General features: G+C 45.3%; 16 non-coding genes across 16 annotated transcripts; all 16 read left to right on the top strand.

Moving 5' to 3' along the window:
• Positions 1 to 450: 450 nt before the first annotated feature.
• On the top strand, positions 451 to 565 carry LOC146774769 (U5 spliceosomal RNA). The gene has a single exon (XR_014974769.1). It is a non-coding gene; the product is annotated as a U5 spliceosomal RNA (small nuclear RNA).
• An 851-nt stretch (positions 566 to 1,416) lies between these two features.
• LOC146774768 (U5 spliceosomal RNA) lies at positions 1,417 to 1,531 on the top strand. Its single transcript, XR_014974651.1, has one exon. It is a non-coding gene; the product is annotated as a U5 spliceosomal RNA (small nuclear RNA).
• Positions 1,532 to 2,419: 888 nt separating this feature from the next.
• On the top strand, positions 2,420 to 2,534 carry LOC146774767 (U5 spliceosomal RNA). The gene has a single exon (XR_014972862.1). It is a non-coding gene; the product is annotated as a U5 spliceosomal RNA (small nuclear RNA).
• Positions 2,535 to 3,386: 852 nt separating this feature from the next.
• LOC146774766 (U5 spliceosomal RNA) lies at positions 3,387 to 3,501 on the top strand. The gene has a single exon (XR_014973651.1). It is a non-coding gene; the product is annotated as a U5 spliceosomal RNA (small nuclear RNA).
• Positions 3,502 to 4,389: 888 nt separating this feature from the next.
• LOC146774765 (U5 spliceosomal RNA) lies at positions 4,390 to 4,504 on the top strand. The gene has a single exon (XR_014972861.1). It is a non-coding gene; the product is annotated as a U5 spliceosomal RNA (small nuclear RNA).
• Positions 4,505 to 5,356: 852 nt separating this feature from the next.
• LOC146774764 (U5 spliceosomal RNA) lies at positions 5,357 to 5,471 on the top strand. The gene has a single exon (XR_014974439.1). It is a non-coding gene; the product is annotated as a U5 spliceosomal RNA (small nuclear RNA).
• Positions 5,472 to 6,323: 852 nt separating this feature from the next.
• On the top strand, positions 6,324 to 6,438 carry LOC146774763 (U5 spliceosomal RNA). The gene has a single exon (XR_014972860.1). It is a non-coding gene; the product is annotated as a U5 spliceosomal RNA (small nuclear RNA).
• An 888-nt stretch (positions 6,439 to 7,326) lies between these two features.
• On the top strand, positions 7,327 to 7,441 carry LOC146774762 (U5 spliceosomal RNA). Its single transcript, XR_014972858.1, has one exon. It is a non-coding gene; the product is annotated as a U5 spliceosomal RNA (small nuclear RNA).
• An 851-nt stretch (positions 7,442 to 8,292) lies between these two features.
• LOC146774761 (U5 spliceosomal RNA) lies at positions 8,293 to 8,407 on the top strand. Its single transcript, XR_014974650.1, has one exon. It is a non-coding gene; the product is annotated as a U5 spliceosomal RNA (small nuclear RNA).
• Positions 8,408 to 9,295: 888 nt separating this feature from the next.
• LOC146774760 (U5 spliceosomal RNA) lies at positions 9,296 to 9,410 on the top strand. Its single transcript, XR_014972857.1, has one exon. It is a non-coding gene; the product is annotated as a U5 spliceosomal RNA (small nuclear RNA).
• An 852-nt stretch (positions 9,411 to 10,262) lies between these two features.
• Positions 10,263 to 10,377, top strand: LOC146774759 (U5 spliceosomal RNA). Its single transcript, XR_014972856.1, has one exon. It is a non-coding gene; the product is annotated as a U5 spliceosomal RNA (small nuclear RNA).
• Positions 10,378 to 11,229: 852 nt separating this feature from the next.
• Positions 11,230 to 11,344, top strand: LOC146774758 (U5 spliceosomal RNA). The gene has a single exon (XR_014974659.1). It is a non-coding gene; the product is annotated as a U5 spliceosomal RNA (small nuclear RNA).
• An 852-nt stretch (positions 11,345 to 12,196) lies between these two features.
• Positions 12,197 to 12,311, top strand: LOC146774757 (U5 spliceosomal RNA). Its single transcript, XR_014974649.1, has one exon. It is a non-coding gene; the product is annotated as a U5 spliceosomal RNA (small nuclear RNA).
• An 888-nt stretch (positions 12,312 to 13,199) lies between these two features.
• On the top strand, positions 13,200 to 13,314 carry LOC146774756 (U5 spliceosomal RNA). The gene has a single exon (XR_014972855.1). It is a non-coding gene; the product is annotated as a U5 spliceosomal RNA (small nuclear RNA).
• Positions 13,315 to 14,166: 852 nt separating this feature from the next.
• On the top strand, positions 14,167 to 14,281 carry LOC146774755 (U5 spliceosomal RNA). Its single transcript, XR_014973650.1, has one exon. It is a non-coding gene; the product is annotated as a U5 spliceosomal RNA (small nuclear RNA).
• Positions 14,282 to 15,169: 888 nt separating this feature from the next.
• On the top strand, positions 15,170 to 15,284 carry LOC146774754 (U5 spliceosomal RNA). The gene has a single exon (XR_014972854.1). It is a non-coding gene; the product is annotated as a U5 spliceosomal RNA (small nuclear RNA).
• Positions 15,285 to 15,960: the final 676 nt, after the last annotated feature.

Below are 15,960 nucleotides of genomic sequence, written 5' to 3'. Positions count from 1 at the left end.
ACGTCAGACTTGTTTCACGTGTCTCCAGCCTAGACAGATATATCCTTCTATATTCAGGTTTAATGAAAGTACGTGTGAAAAAGGCACATACGGTGCATGGCTATGTGTAGAGCGTGTTGAAAGCGTAAAATGGCTAGGGGACAAAAGGCCTACAGTGCCACTTAACTAAAAGCCTGATTCACATTTCCTGTTCCCCTTCCCCAGCAGCCCCGACAACTCCTAATGAGCTGAGGTGAGTACAAAAGAAATTTGCATATTCCCAGACATACACATGTGAACAGTCCACCTTTTTGTACCTTGAGCAGAGACTTTGAAATGTTGGCCTGTTTTGCCCACCGGCCTGGTTCTCGCCCTCTTTCTTAGAGCCTGAAAATACCTTTCAGGTCCTCACCCTCGCAATGACAGGGTCTTTGATGTGCCGCCACTTACCCTAGAGAGCTATATTGTCACTTACTCTGGTTTCTCTTCAAAACGAAAATATCTTTCTCCTTTTACTAAAGATTTCCGTGGAGAGGAACATTTAAGAGTTTATTCAATTTTTTTAAGCCTTGCCACAGGTGAGGCTGTTTATCATTTGTTTAAAAGAAAAGCATTAGAAGTTGGGGAATATCCAGCAATTGTCTGCTGCTTTTTTGGGGGACATGAGTTTGGTGTTTTATTCCTGAGCTCTCTGCTTGCTCATTTGCATAAACAGAGTGCAGGAGAGGTGCCTCATGGGAAAGAGCTTGTGCAGTGCATGAGATTGCTTTTCTTGACTGACTTGAAACTACACGATCGCAGGCAGTATATTTTCTTATCTCCCAAAGATCCTGCTGCCAGATCCCAGAGGTCACCCTCCTTTTTAAAGGTGGGACCAAGACTCATGCTGTGCTTTTCATAGGGCTTGCCCGTTATTTGTGCCCGTTGGAGGTGCCCTGAGAGGTCGCCAATCCTGAGTCCGCTTCCTCTCAGGTAGACTTGAAGGGGCACGTCAGACTTGTTTCACGTGTCTCCAGCCTAGACAGATATATCCTTCTATATTCAGGTTTAATGAAAGTACGTGTGAAAAAGGCACATACGGTGCATGGCTATGTGTAGAGCGTGTTGAAAGCGTAAAATGGCTAGGGGACAAAAGGCCTACAGTGCCACTTAACTAAAAGCCTGATTCACATTTCCTGTTCCCCTTCCCCAGCAGCCCGACAACTCCTAATGAGCTGAGGTGAGTACAAAAGAAATTTGCATATTCCCAGACATACACATGTGAACAGTCCACCTTTTTGTACCTTGAGCAGAGACTTTGAAATGTTGGCCTGTTTTGCCCACCGGCCTGGTTCTCGCCCTCTTTCTTAGAGCCTGAAAATACCTTTCAGGTCCTCACCCTCGCAATGACAGGGTCTTTGATGTGGCGCCACTTACCCTAGAGAGCTATATTGTCACTTACTCTGGTTTCTCTTCAAAACGAAAATATTTTTTGCCTTTTACTAAAGATTTCCGTGGAGAGGAACATTTAAGAGTTTATTCAATTTTTTTAAGCCTTGCCACAGGTGAGGCTGTTTATCATTTGTTTAAAAGAAAAGCATTAGAAGTTGGGGAATATCCAGCAATTGTCTGCTGCTTTTTTGGGGGACATGAGTTTGGTGTTTTATTCCTGAGCTCTCTGCTTGCTCATTTGCATAAACAGAGTGCAGGAGAGGTGCCTCATGGGAAAGAGCTTGTGCAGTGCATGAGATTGCTTTTCTTGACTGACTTGAAACTACACGATCGCAGGCAGTATATTTTCTTATCTCCCAAAGATCCTGCTGCCAGATCCCAGAGGTCACCCTCCTTTTTAAAGGTGGGACCAAGACTCATGCTGTGCTTTTCATAGGGCTTGCCCGTTATTTGTGCCCGTTGGAGGTGCCCTGAGAGGTCGCCAATCCTGAGTCCGCTTCCTCTCAGGTAGACTTGAAGGGGCACGTCAGACTTGTTTCACGTGTCTCCAGCCTAGACAGATATATCTTTCTATATTCAGGTTTAATGAAAGTACGTGTGAAAAAGGCACATACGGTGCATGGCTATGTGTAGAGCACAGTGGTGGCTCTGAGCATATCGATTGGAGGGATGGTGTTGAAAGCGTAAAATGGCTAGGGGACAAAAGGCCTACAGTGCCACTTAACTAAAAGCCTGATTCACATTTCCTGTTCCCCTTCCCCAGCAGCCCCGACAACTCCTAATGAGCTGAGGTGAGTACAAAAGAAATTTGCATATTCCCAGACATACACATGTGAACAGTCCACCTTTTTGTACCTTGAGCAGAGACTTTGAAATGTTGGCCTGTTTTGCCCACCGGCCTGGTTCTCGCCCTCTTTCTTAGAGCCTGAAAATACCTTTCAGGTCCTCACCCTCGCAATGACAGGGTCTTTGATGTGCCGCCACTTACCCTAGAGAGCTATATTGTCACTTACTCTGGTTTCTCTTCAAAACGAAAAAATCTTTCGCCTTTTACTAAAGATTTCCGTGGAGAGGAACATTTAAGAGTTTATTCAATTTTTTTAAGCCTTGCCACAGGTGAGGCTGTTTATCATTTGTTTAAAAGAAAAGCATTAGAAGTTGGGGAATATCCAGCAATTGTCTGCTGCTTTTTTGGGGGACATAAGTTTGGTGTTTTATTCCTGAGCTCTCTGCTTGCTCATTTGCATAAACAGAGTGCAGGAGAGGTGCCTCATGGGAAAGAGCTTGTGCAGTGCATGAGATTGCTTTTCTTGACTGACTTGAAACTTCACGATCGCAGGCAGTATATTTTCTTATCTCCCAAAGATCCTGCTGCCAGATCCCAGAGGTCACCCTCCTTTTTAAAGGTGGGACCAAGACTCATGCTGTGCTTTTCATAGGGCTTGCCCGTTATTTGTGCCCGTTCGAGGTGCCCTGAGAGGTCGCCAATCCTGAGTCAGCTTCCTCTCAGGTAGACTTGAAGGGGCACGTCAGACTTGTTTCACGTGTCTCCAGCCTAGACAGATATATCCTTCTATATTCAGGTTTAATGAAAGTACGTGTGAAAAAGGCACATACGGTGCATGGCTATGTGTAGAGCGTGTTGAAAGCGTAAAATGGCTAGGGGACAAAAGGCCTACAGTGCCACTTAACTAAAAGCCTGATTCACATTTCCTGTTCCCCTTCCCCAGCAGCCCCGACAACTCCTAATGAGCTGAGGTGAGTACAAAAGAAATTTGCATATTCCCAGACATACACATGTGAACAGTCCACCTTTTTGTACCTTGAGCAGAGACTTTGAAATGTTGGCCTGTTTTGCCCACCGGCCTGGTTCTCGCCCTCTTTCTTAGAGCCTGAAAATACCTTTCAGGTCCTCACCCTCGCAATGACAGGGTCTTTGATGTGCCGCCACTTACCCTAGAGTGCTATATTGTCACTTACTCTGGTTTCTCTTCAAAACGAAAAAATCTTTTGCCTTTTACTAAAGATTTCCGTGGAGAGGAACATTTAAGAGTTTATTCAATTTTTTTAAGCCTTGCCACAGGTGAGGCTGTTTATCATTTGTTTAAAAGAAAAGCATTAGAAGTTGGGGAATATCCAGCAATTGTCTGCTGCTTTTTTGGGGGACATGAGTTTGGTGTTTTATTCCTGAGCTCTCTGCTTGCTCATTTGCATAAACAGAGTGCAGGAGAGGTGCCTCATGGGAAAGAGCTTGTGCAGTGCATGAGATTGCTTTTCTTGACTGACTTGAAACTACACGATCGCAGGCAGTATATTTTCTTATCTCCCAAAGATCCTGCTGCCAGATCCCAGAGGTCACCCTCCTTTTTAAAGGTGGGACCAAGACTCATGCTGTGCTTTTCATAGGGCTTGCCCGTTATTTGTGCCCGTTGGAGGTGCCCTGAGAGGTCGCCAATCCTGAGTCCGCTTCCTCTCAGGTAGACTTGAAGGGGCACGTCAGGCTTGTTTCACGTGTCTCCAGCCTAGACAGATATATCCTTCTATATTCAGGTTTAATGAAAGTACGTGTGAAAAAGGCACATACGGTGCATGGCTATGTGTAGAGCACAGTGGTGGCTCTGAGCATATCGATTGGAGGGATGGTGTTGAAAGCGTAAAATGGCTAGGGGACAAAAGGCCTACAGTGCCACTTAACTAAAAGCCTGATTCACATTTCCTGTTCCCCTTCCCCAGCAGCCCCGACAACTCCTAATGAGCTGAGGTGAGTACAAAAGAAATTTGCATATTCCCAGACATACACATGTGAACAGTCCACCTTTTTGTACCTTGAGCAGAGACTTTGAAATGTTGGCCTGTTTTGCCCACCGGCCTGGTTCTCGCCCTCTTTCTTAGAGCCTGAAAATACCTTTCAGGTCCTCACCCTCGCAATGACAGGGTCTTTGATGTGCCGCCACTTACCCTAGAGAGCTATATTGTCACTTACTCTGGTTTCTCTTCAAAACGAAAAAATCTTTCGCCTTTTACTAAAGATTTCCGTGGAGAGGAACATTTAAGAGTTTATTCAATTTTTTTAAGCCTTGCCACAGGTGAGGCTGTTTATCATTTGTTTAAAAGAAAAGCATTAGAAGTTGGGGAATATCCAGCAATTGTCTGCTGCTTTTTTGGGGGACATAAGTTTGGTGTTTTATTCCTGAGCTCTCTGCTTGCTCATTTGCATAAACAGAGTGCAGGAGAGGTGCCTCATGGGAAAGAGCTTGTGCAGTGCATGAGATTGCTTTTCTTGACTGACTTGAAACTTCACGATCGCAGGCAGTATATTTTCTTATCTCCCAAAGATCCTGCTGCCAGATCCCAGAGGTCACCCTCCTTTTTAAAGGTGGGACCAAGACTCATGCTGTGCTTTTCATAGGGCTTGCCCGTTATTTGTGCCCGTTCGAGGTGCCCTGAGAGGTCGCCAATCCTGAGTCAGCTTCCTCTCAGGTAGACTTGAAGGGGCACGTCAGACTTGTTTCACGTGTCTCCAGCCTAGACAGATATATCCTTCTATATTCAGGTTTAATGAAAGTACGTGTGAAAAAGGCACATACGGTGCATGGCTATGTGTAGAGCGTGTTGAAAGCGTAAAATGGCTAGGGGACAAAAGGCCTACAGTGCCACTTAACTAAAAGCCTGATTCACATTTCCTGTTCCCCTTCCCCAGCAGCCCCGACAACTCCTAATGAGCTGAGGTGAGTACAAAAGAAATTTGCATATTCCCAGACATACACATGTGAACAGTCCACCTTTTTGTACCTTGAGCAGAGACTTTGAAATGTTGGCCTGTTTTGCCCAACGGCCTGGTTCTCGCCCTCTTTCTTAGAGCCTGAAAATACCTTTCAGGTCCTCACCCTCGCAATGACAGGGTCTTTGATGTGCCGCCACTTACCCTAGAGAGCTATATTGTCACTTACTTTGGTTTCTCTTCAATACGAAAAAATCTTTCGCCTTTTACTAAAGATTTCCGTGGAGAGGAACATTTAAGAGTTTATTCAATTTTTTTAAGCCTTGCCACAGGTGAGGTTGTTTATCATTTGTTTAAAAGAAAAGCATTAGAAGTTGGGGAATATCCAGCAATTGTCTGCTGCTATTTTGGGGGACATGAGTTTGGTGTTTTATTCCTGAGCTCTCTGCTTGCTCATTTGCATAAACAGAGTGCAGGAGAGGTGCCTCATGGGAAAGAGCTTGTGCAGTGCATGAGATTGCTTTTCTTGACTGACTTGAAACTTCACGATCGCAGGCAGTATATTTTCTTATCTCCCAAAGATCCTGCTGCCAGATCCCAGAGGTCACCCTCCTTTTTAAAGGTGGGACCAAGACTCATGCTGTGCTTTTCATAGGGCTTGCCCGTTATTTGTGCCCGTTCGAGGTGCCCTGAGAGGTCGCCAATCCTGAGTCAGCTTCCTCTCAGGTAGACTTGAAGGGGCACGTCAGACTTGTTTCACGTGTCTCCAGCCTAGACAGATATATCCTTCTATATTCAGGTTTAATGAAAGTACGTGTGAAAAAGGCACATACGGTGCATGGCTATGTGTAGAGCGTGTTGAAAGCGTAAAATGGCTAGGGGACAAAAGGCCTACAGTGCCACTTAACTAAAAGCCTGATTCACATTTCCTGTTCCCCTTCCCCAGCAGCCCCGACAACTCCTAATGAGCTGAGGTGAGTACAAAAGAAATTTGCATATTCCCAGACATACACATGTGAACAGTCCACCTTTTTGTACCTTGAGCAGAGACTTTGAAATGTTGGCCTGTTTTGCCCACCGGCCTGGTTCTCGCCCTCTTTCTTAGAGCCTGAAAATACCTTTCAGGTCCTCACCCTCGCAATGACAGGGTCTTTGATGTGCCGCCACTTACCCTAGAGAGCTATATTGTCACTTACTCTGGTTTCTCTTCAAAACGAAAAAATCTTTCGCCTTTTACTAAAGATTTCCGTGGAGAGGAACATTTAAGAGTTTATTCAATTTTTTTAAGCCTTGCCACAGGTGAGGCTGTTTATCATTTGTTTAAAAGAAAAGCATTAGAAGTTGGGGAATATCCAGCAATTGTCTGCTGCTTTTTTGGGGGACATGAGTTTGGTGTTTTATTCCTGAGCTCTCTGCTTGCTCATTTGCATAAACAGAGTGCAGGAGAGGTGCCTCATGGGAAAGAGCTTGTGCAGTGCATGAGATTGCTTTTCTTGACTGACTTGAAACTTCACGATCGCAGGCAGTATATTTTCTTATCTCCCAAAGATCCTGCTGCCAGATCCCAGAGGTCACCCTCCTTTTTAAAGGTGGGACCAAGACTCATGCTGTGCTTTTCATAGGGCTTGCCCGTTATTTGTGCCCGTTGGAGGTGCCCTGAGAGGTCGCCAATCCTGAGTCCGCTTCCTCTCAGGTAGACTTGAAGGGGCACGTCAGACTTGTTTCACGTGTCTCCAGCCTAGACAGATATATCCTTCTATATTCAGGTTTAATGAAAGTACGTGTGAAAAAGGCACATACGGTGCATGGCTATGTGTAGAGCACAGTGGTGGCTCTGAGCATATCGATTGGAGGGATGGTGTTGAAAGCGTAAAATGGCTAGGGGACAAAAGGCCTACAGTGCCACTTAACTAAAAGCCTGATTCACATTTGCTGTTCCCCTTCCCCAGCAGCCCCGACAACTCCTAATGAGCTGAGGTGAGTACAAAAGAAATTTGCATATTCCCAGACATACACATGTGAACAGTCCACCTTTTTGTACCTTGAGCAGAGACTTTGAAATGTTGGCCTGTTTTGCCCACCGGCCTGGTTCTCGCCCTCTTTCTTAGAGCCTGAAAATACCTTTCAGGTCCTCACCCTCGCAATGACAGGGTCTTTGATGTGCCGCCACTTACCCTAGAGAGCTATATTGTCACTTACTCTGGTTTCTCTTCAAAACGAAAAAATCTTTCGCCTTTTACTAAAGATTTCCGTGGAGAGGAACATTTAAGAGTTTATTCAATTTTTTTAAGCCTTGCCACAGGTGAGGCTGTTTATCATTTGTTTAAAAGAAAAGCATTAGAAGTTGGGGAATATCCAGCAATTGTCTGCTGCTTTTTTGGGGGACATGAGTTTGGTGTTTTATTCCTGAGCTCTCTGCTTGCTCATTTGCATAAACAGAGTGCAGGAGAGGTGCCTCATGGGAAAGAGCTTGTGCAGTGCATGAGATTGCTTTTCTTGACTGACTTGAAACTTCACGATCGCAGGCAGTATATTTTCTTATCTCCCAAAGATCCTGCTGCCAGATCCCAGAGGTCACCCTCCTTTTTAAAGGTGGGACCAAGACTCATGCTGTGCTTTTCATAGGGCTTGCCCGTTATTTGTGCCCGTTCGAGGTGCCCTGAGAGGTCGCCAATCCTGAGTCAGCTTCCTCTCAGGTAGACTTGAAGGGGCACGTCAGACTTGTTTCACGTGTCTCCAGCCTAGACAGATATATCCTTCTATATTCAGGTTTAATGAAAGTACGTGTGAAAAAGGCACATACGGTGCATGGCTATGTGTAGAGCGTGTTGAAAGCGTAAAATGGCTAGGGGACAAAAGGCCTACAGTGCCACTTAACTAAAAGCCTGATTCACATTTCCTGTTCCCCTTCCCCAGCAGCCCGACAACTCCTAATGAGCTGAGGTGAGTACAAAAGAAATTTGCATATTCCCAGACATACACATGTGAACAGTCCACCTTTTTGTACCTTGAGCAGAGACTTTGAAATGTTGGCCTGTTTTGCCCACCGGCCTGGTTCTCGCCCTCTTTCTTAGAGCCTGAAAATACCTTTCAGGTCCTCACCCTCGCAATGACAGGGTCTTTGATGTGGCGCAACTTACCCTAGAGAGCTATATTGTCACTTACTCTGGTTTCTCTTCAAAACGAAAATATTTTTTGCCTTTTACTAAAGATTTCCGTGGAGAGGAACATTTAAGAGTTTATTCAATTTTTTTAAGCCTTGCCACAGGTGAGGCTGTTTATCATTTGTTTAAAAGAAAAGCATTAGAAGTTGGGGAATATCCAGCAATTGTCTGCTGCTTTTTTGGGGGACATGAGTTTGGTGTTTTATTCCTGAGCTCTCTGCTTGCTCATTTGCATAAACAGAGTGCAGGAGAGGTGCCTCATGGGAAAGAGCTTGTGCAGTGCATGAGATTGCTTTTCTTGACTGACTTGAAACTACACGATCGCAGGCAGTATATTTTCTTATCTCCCAAAGATCCTGCTGCCAGATCCCAGAGGTCACCCTCCTTTTTAAAGGTGGGACCAAGACTCATGCTGTGCTTTTCATAGGACTTGCCCGTTATTTGTGCCCGTTGGAGGTGCCCTGAGAGGTCGCCAATCCTGAGTCCGCTTCCTCTCAGGTAGACTTGAAGGGGCACGTCAGACTTGTTTCACGTGTCTCCAGCCTAGACAGATATATCTTTCTATATTCAGGTTTAATGAAAGTACGTGTGAAAAAGGCACATACGGTGCATGGCTATGTGTAGAGCACAGTGGTGGCTCTGAGCATATCGATTGGAGGGATGGTGTTGAAAGCGTAAAATGGCTAGGGGACAAAAGGCCTACAGTGCCACTTAACTAAAAGCCTGATTCACATTTCCTGTTCCCCTTCCCCAGCAGCCCCGACAACTCCTAATGAGCTGAGGTGAGTACAAAAGAAATTTGCATATTCCCAGACATACACATGTGAACAGTCCACCTTTTTGTACCTTGAGCAGAGACTTTGAAATGTTGGCCTGTTTTGCCCACCGGCCTGGTTCTCGCCCTCTTTCTTAGAGCCTGAAAATACCTTTCAGGTCCTCACCCTCGCAATGACAGGGTCTTTGATGTGCCGCCACTTACCCTAGAGAGCTATATTGTCACTTACTCTGGTTTCTCTTCAAAACGAAAAAATCTTTCGCCTTTTACTAAAGATTTCCGTGGAGAGGAACATTTAAGAGTTTATTCAATTTTTTTAAGCCTTGCCACAGGTGAGGCTGTTTATCATTTGTTTAAAAGAAAAGCATTAGAAGTTGGGGAATATCCAGCAATTGTCTGCTGCTTTTTTGGGGGACATAAGTTTGGTGTTTTATTCCTGAGCTCTCTGCTTGCTCATTTGCATAAACAGAGTGCAGGAGAGGTGCCTCATGGGAAAGAGCTTGTGCAGTGCATGAGATTGCTTTTCTTGACTGACTTGAAACTTCACGATCGCAGGCAGTATATTTTCTTATCTCCCAAAGATCCTGCTGCCAGATCCCAGAGGTCACCCTCCTTTTTAAAGGTGGGACCAAGACTCATGCTGTGCTTTTCATAGGGCTTGCCCGTTATTTGTGCCCGTTCGAGGTGCCCTGAGAGGTCGCCAATCCTGAGTCAGCTTCCTCTCAGGTAGACTTGAAGGGGCACGTCAGACTTGTTTCACGTGTCTCCAGCCTAGACAGATATATCCTTCTATATTCAGGTTTAATGAAAGTACGTGTGAAAAAGGCACATACGGTGCATGGCTATGTGTAGAGCGTGTTGAAAGCGTAAAATGGCTAGGGGACAAAAGGCCTACAGTGCCACTTAACTAAAAGCCTGATTCACATTTCCTGTTCCCCTTCCCCAGCAGCCCCGACAACTCCTAATGAGCTGAGGTGAGTACAAAAGAAATTTGCATATTCCCAGACATACACATGTGAACAGTCCACCTTTTTGTACCTTGAGCAGAGACTTTGAAATGTTGGCCTGTTTTGCCCACCGGCCTGGTTCTCGCCCTCTTTCTTAGAGCCTGAAAATACCTTTCAGGTCCTCACCCTCGCAATGACAGGGTCTTTGATGTGCCGCCACTTACCCTAGAGAGCTATATTGTCACTTACTCTGGTTTCTCTTCAAAACGAAAAAATCTTTCGCCTTTTACTAAAGATTTCCGTGGAGAGGAACATTTAAGAGTTTATTCAATTTTTTTAAGCCTTGCCACAGGTGAGGCTGTTTATCATTTGTTTAAAAGAAAAGCATTAGAAGTTGGGGAATATCCAGCAATTGTCTGCTGCTTTTTTGGGGGACATAAGTTTGGTGTTTTATTCCTGAGCTCTCTGCTTGCTCATTTGCATAAACAGAGTGCAGGAGAGGTGCCTCATGGGAAAGAGCTTGTGCAGTGCATGAGATTGCTTTTCTTGACTGACTTGAAACTTCACGATCGCAGGCAGTATATTTTCTTATCTCCCAAAGATCCTGCTGCCAGATCCCAGAGGTCACCCTCCTTTTTAAAGGTGGGACCAAGACTCATGCTGTGCTTTTCATAGGGCTTGCCCGTTATTTGTGCCCGTTCGAGGTGCCCTGAGAGGTCGCCAATCCTGAGTCAGCTTCCTCTCAGGTAGACTTGAAGGGGCACGTCAGACTTGTTTCACGTGTCTCCAGCCTAGACAGATATATCCTTCTATATTCAGGTTTAATGAAAGTACGTGTGAAAAAGGCACATACGGTGCATGGCTATGTGTAGAGCGTGTTGAAAGCGTAAAATGGCTAGGGGACAAAAGGCCTACAGTGCCACTTAACTAAAAGCCTGATTCACATTTCCTCTTCCCCTTCCCCAGCAGCCCCGACAACTCCTAATGAGCTGAGGTGAGTACAAAAGAAATTTGCATATTCCCAGACATACACATGTGAACAGTCCACCTTTTTGTACCTTGAGCAGAGACTTTGAAATGTTGGCCTGTTTTGCCCACCGGCCTGGTTCTCGCCCTCTTTCTTAGAGCCTGAAAATACCTTTCAGGTCCTCACCCTCGCAATGACAGGGTCTTTGATGTGCCGCCACTTACCCTAGAGAGCTATATTGTCACTTACTCTGGTTTCTCTTCAATACCAAAAAATCTTTCGCCTTTTACTAAAGATTTCCGTGGAGAGGAACATTTAAGAGTTTATTCAATTTTTTTAAGCCTTGCCACAGGTGAGGTTGTTTATCATTTGTTTAAAAGAAAAGCATTAGAAGTTGGGGAATATCCAGCAATTGTCTGCTGCTATTTTGGGGGACATGAGTTTGGTGTTTTATTCCTGAGCTCTCTGCTTGCTCATTTGCATAAACAGAGTGCAGGAGAGGTGCCTCATGGGAAAGAGCTTGTGCAGTGCATGAGATTGCTTTTCTTGACTGACTTGAAACTTCACGATCGCAGGCAGTATATTTTCTTATCTCCCAAAGATCCTGCTGCCAGATCCCAGAGGTCACCCTCCTTTTTAAAGGTGGGACCAAGACTCATGCTGTGCTTTTCATAGGGCTTGCCCGTTATTTGTGCCCGTTCGAGGTGCCCTGAGAGGTCGCCAATCCTGAGTCAGCTTCCTCTCAGGTAGACTTGAAGGGGCACGTCAGACTTGTTTCACGTGTCTCCAGCCTAGACAGATATATCCTTCTATATTCAGGTTTAATGAAAGTACGTGTGAAAAAGGCACATACGGTGCATGGCTATGTGTAGAGCGTGTTGAAAGCGTAAAATGGCTAGGGGACAAAAGGCCTACAGTGCCACTTAACTAAAAGCCTGATTCACATTTCCTGTTCCCCTTCCCCAGCAGCCCCGACAACTCCTAATGAGCTGAGGTGAGTACAAAAGAAATTTGCATATTCCCAGACATACACATGTGAACAGTCCACCTTTTTGTACCTTGAGCAGAGACTTTGAAATGTTGGCCTGTTTTGCCCACCGGCCTGGTTCTCGCCCTCTTTCTTAGAGCCTGAAAATACCTTTCAGGTCCTCACCCTCGCAATGACAGGGTCTTTGATGTGGCGCCACTTACCCTAGAGAGCTATATTGTCACTTACTCTGGTTTCTCTTCAAAACGAAAATATTTTTTGCCTTTTACTAAAGATTTCCGTGGAGAGGAACATTTAAGAGTTTATTCAATTTTTTTAAGCCTTGCCACAGGTGAGGCTGTTTATCATTTGTTTAAAAGAAAAGCATTAGAAGTTGGGGAATATCCAGCAATTGTCTGCTGCTTTTTTGGGGGACATGAGTTTGGTGTTTTATTCCTGAGCTCTCTGCTTGCTCATTTGCATAAACAGAGTGCAGGAGAGGTGCCTCATGGGAAAGAGCTTGTGCAGTGCATGAGATTGCTTTTCTTGACTGACTTGAAACTACACGATCGCAGGCAGTATATTTTCTTATCTCCCAAAGATCCTGCTGCCAGATCCCAGAGGTCACCCTCCTTTTTAAAGGTGGGACCAAGACTCATGCTGTGCTTTTCATAGGGCTTGCCCGTTATTTGTGCCCGTTGGAGGTGCCCTGAGAGGTCGCCAATCCTGAGTCCGCTTCCTCTCAGGTAGACTTGAAGGGGCACGTCAGACTTGTTTCACGTGTCTCCAGCCTAGACAGATATATCTTTCTATATTCAGGTTTAATGAAAGTACGTGTGAAAAAGGCACATACGGTGCATGGCTATGTGTAGAGCACAGTGGTGGCTCTGAGCATATCGATTGGAGGGATGGTGTTGAAAGCGTAAAATGGCTAGGGGACAAAAGGCCTACAGTGCCACTTAACTAAAAGCCTGATTCACATTTCCTGTTCCCCTTCCCCAGCAGCCCCGACAACTCCTAATGAGCTGAGGTGAGTACAAAAGAAATTTGCATATTCCCAGACATACACATGTGAACAGTCCACCTTTTTGTACCTTGAGCAGAGACTTTGAAATGTTGGCCTGTTTTGCCCACCGGCCTGGTTCTCGCCCTCTTTCTTAGAGCCTGAAAATACCTTTCAGGTCCTCACCCTCGCAATGACAGGGTCTTTGATGTGCCGCCACTTACCCTAGAGAGCTATATTGTCACTTACTCTGGTTTCTCTTCAAAACGAAAAAATCTTTCGCCTTTTACTAAAGATTTCCGTGGAGAGGAACATTTAAGAGTTTATTCAATTTTTTTAAGCCTTGCCACAGGTGAGGCTGTTTATCATTTGTTTAAAAGAAAAGCATTAGAAGTTGGGGAATATCCAGCAATTGTCTGCTGCTTTTTTGGGGGACATAAGTTTGGTGTTTTATTCCTGAGCTCTCTGCTTGCTCATTTGCATAAACAGAGTGCAGGAGAGGTGCCTCATGGGAAAGAGCTTGTGCAGTGCATGAGATTGCTTTTCTTGACTGACTTGAAACTTCACGATCGCAGGCAGTATATTTTCTTATCTCCCAAAGATCCTGCTGCCAGATCCCAGAGGTCACCCTCCTTTTTAAAGGTGGGACCAAGACTCATGCTGTGCTTTTCATAGGGCTTGCCCGTTATTTGTGCCCGTTCGAGGTGCCCTGAGAGGTCGCCAATCCTGAGTCAGCTTCCTCTCAGGTAGACTTGAAGGGGCACGTCAGACTTGTTTCACGTGTCTCCAGCCTAGACAGATATATCCTTCTATATTCAGGTTTAATGAAAGTACGTGTGAAAAAGGCACATACGGTGCATGGCTATGTGTAGAGCGTGTTGAAAGCGTAAAATGGCTAGGGGACAAAAGGCCTACAGTGCCACTTAACTAAAAGCCTGATTCACATTTCCTGTTCCCCTTCCCCAGCAGCCCCGACAACTCCTAATGAGCTGAGGTGAGTACAAAAGAAATTTGCATATTCCCAGACATACACATGTGAACAGTCCACCTTTTTGTACCTTGAGCAGAGACTTTGAAATGTTGGCCTGTTTTGCCCACCGGCCTGGTTCTCGCCCTCTTTCTTAGAGCCTGAAAATACCTTTCAGGTCCTCACCCTCGCAATGACAGGGTCTTTGATGTGCCGCCACTTACCCTAGAGTGCTATATTGTCACTTACTCTGGTTTCTCTTCAAAACGAAAAAATCTTTTGCCTTTTACTAAAGATTTCCGTGGAGAGGAACATTTAAGAGTTTATTCAATTTTTTTAAGCCTTGCCACAGGTGAGGCTGTTTATCATTTGTTTAAAAGAAAAGCATTAGAAGTTGGGGAATATCCAGCAATTGTCTGCTGCTTTTTTGGGGGACATGAGTTTGGTGTTTTATTCCTGAGCTCTCTGCTTGCTCATTTGCATAAACAGAGTGCAGGAGAGGTGCCTCATGGGAAAGAGCTTGTGCAGTGCATGAGATTGCTTTTCTTGACTGACTTGAAACTACACGATCGCAGGCAGTATATTTTCTTATCTCCCAAAGATCCTGCTGCCAGATCCCAGAGGTCACCCTCCTTTTTAAAGGTGGGACCAAGACTCATGCTGTGCTTTTCATAGGGCTTGCCCGTTATTTGTGCCCGTTGGAGGTGCCCTGAGAGGTCGCCAATCCTGAGTCCGCTTCCTCTCAGGTAGACTTGAAGGGGCACGTCAGACTTGTTTCACGTGTCTCCAGCCTAGACAGATATATCCTTCTATATTCAGGTTTAATGAAAGTACGTGTGAAAAAGGCACATACGGTGCATGGCTATGTGTAGAGCACAGTGGTGGCTCTGAGCATATCGATTGGAGGGATGGTGTTGAAAGCGTAAAATGGCTAGGGGACAAAAGGCCTACAGTGCCACTTAACTAAAAGCCTGATTCACATTTCCTGTTCCCCTTCCCCAGCAGCCCCGACAACTCCTAATGAGCTGAGGTGAGTACAAAAGAAATTTGCATATTCCCAGACATACACATGTGAACAGTCCACCTTTTTGTACCTTGAGCAGAGACTTTGAAATGTTGGCCTGTTTTGCCCACCGGCCTGGTTCTCGCCCTCTTTCTTAGAGCCTGAAAATACCTTTCAGGTCCTCACCCTCGCAATGACAGGGTCTTTGATGTGCCGCCACTTACCCTAGAGAGCTATATTGTCACTTACTCTGGTTTCTCTTCAAAACGAAAAAATCTTTCGCCTTTTACTAAAGATTTCCGTGGAGAGGAACATTTAAGAGTTTATTCAATTTTTTTAAGCCTTGCCACAGGTGAGGCTGTTTATCATTTGTTTAAAAGAAAAGCATTAGAAGTTGGGGAATATCCAGCAATTGTCTGCTGCTTTTTTGGGGGACATAAGTTTGGTGTTTTATTCCTGAGCTCTCTGCTTGCTCATTTGCATAAACAGAGTGCAGGAGAGGTGCCTCATGGGAAAGAGCTTGTGCAGTGCATGAGATTGCTTTTCTTGACTGACTTGAAACTTCACGATCGCAGGCAGTATATTTTCTTATCTCCCAAAGATCCTGCTGCCAGATCCCAGAGGTCACCCTCCTTTTTAAAGGTGGGACCAAGACTCATGCTGTGCTTTTCATAGGGCTTGCCCGTTATTTGTGCCCGTTCGAGGTGCCCTGAGAGGTCGCCAATCCTGAGTCAGCTTCCTCTCAGGTAGACTTGAAGGGGCACGTCAGACTTGTTTCACGTGTCTCCAGCCTAGACAGATATATCCTTCTATATTCAGGTTTAATGAAAGTACGTGTGAAAAAGGCACATACGGTGCATGGCTATGTGTAGAGCGTGTTGAAAGCGTAAAATGGCTAGGGGACAAAAGGCCTACAGTGCCACTTAACTAAAAGCCTGATTCACATTTCCTGTTCCCCTTCCCCAGCAGCCCCGACAACTCCTAATGAGCTGAGGTGAGTACAAAAGAAATTTGCATATTCCCAGACATACACATG

The sequence above is a fragment of the Triturus cristatus genome, chromosome 12, assembly GCF_964204655.1.
Source record: "Triturus cristatus chromosome 12, aTriCri1.1, whole genome shotgun sequence".
In the NCBI taxonomy this organism is placed as follows: Eukaryota; Metazoa; Chordata; class Amphibia; order Caudata; family Salamandridae; genus Triturus; species Triturus cristatus.
The sequence above is the reverse complement of the archived record's forward strand: the minus strand, read 5'-3'. Positions and strand labels throughout refer to the sequence as shown.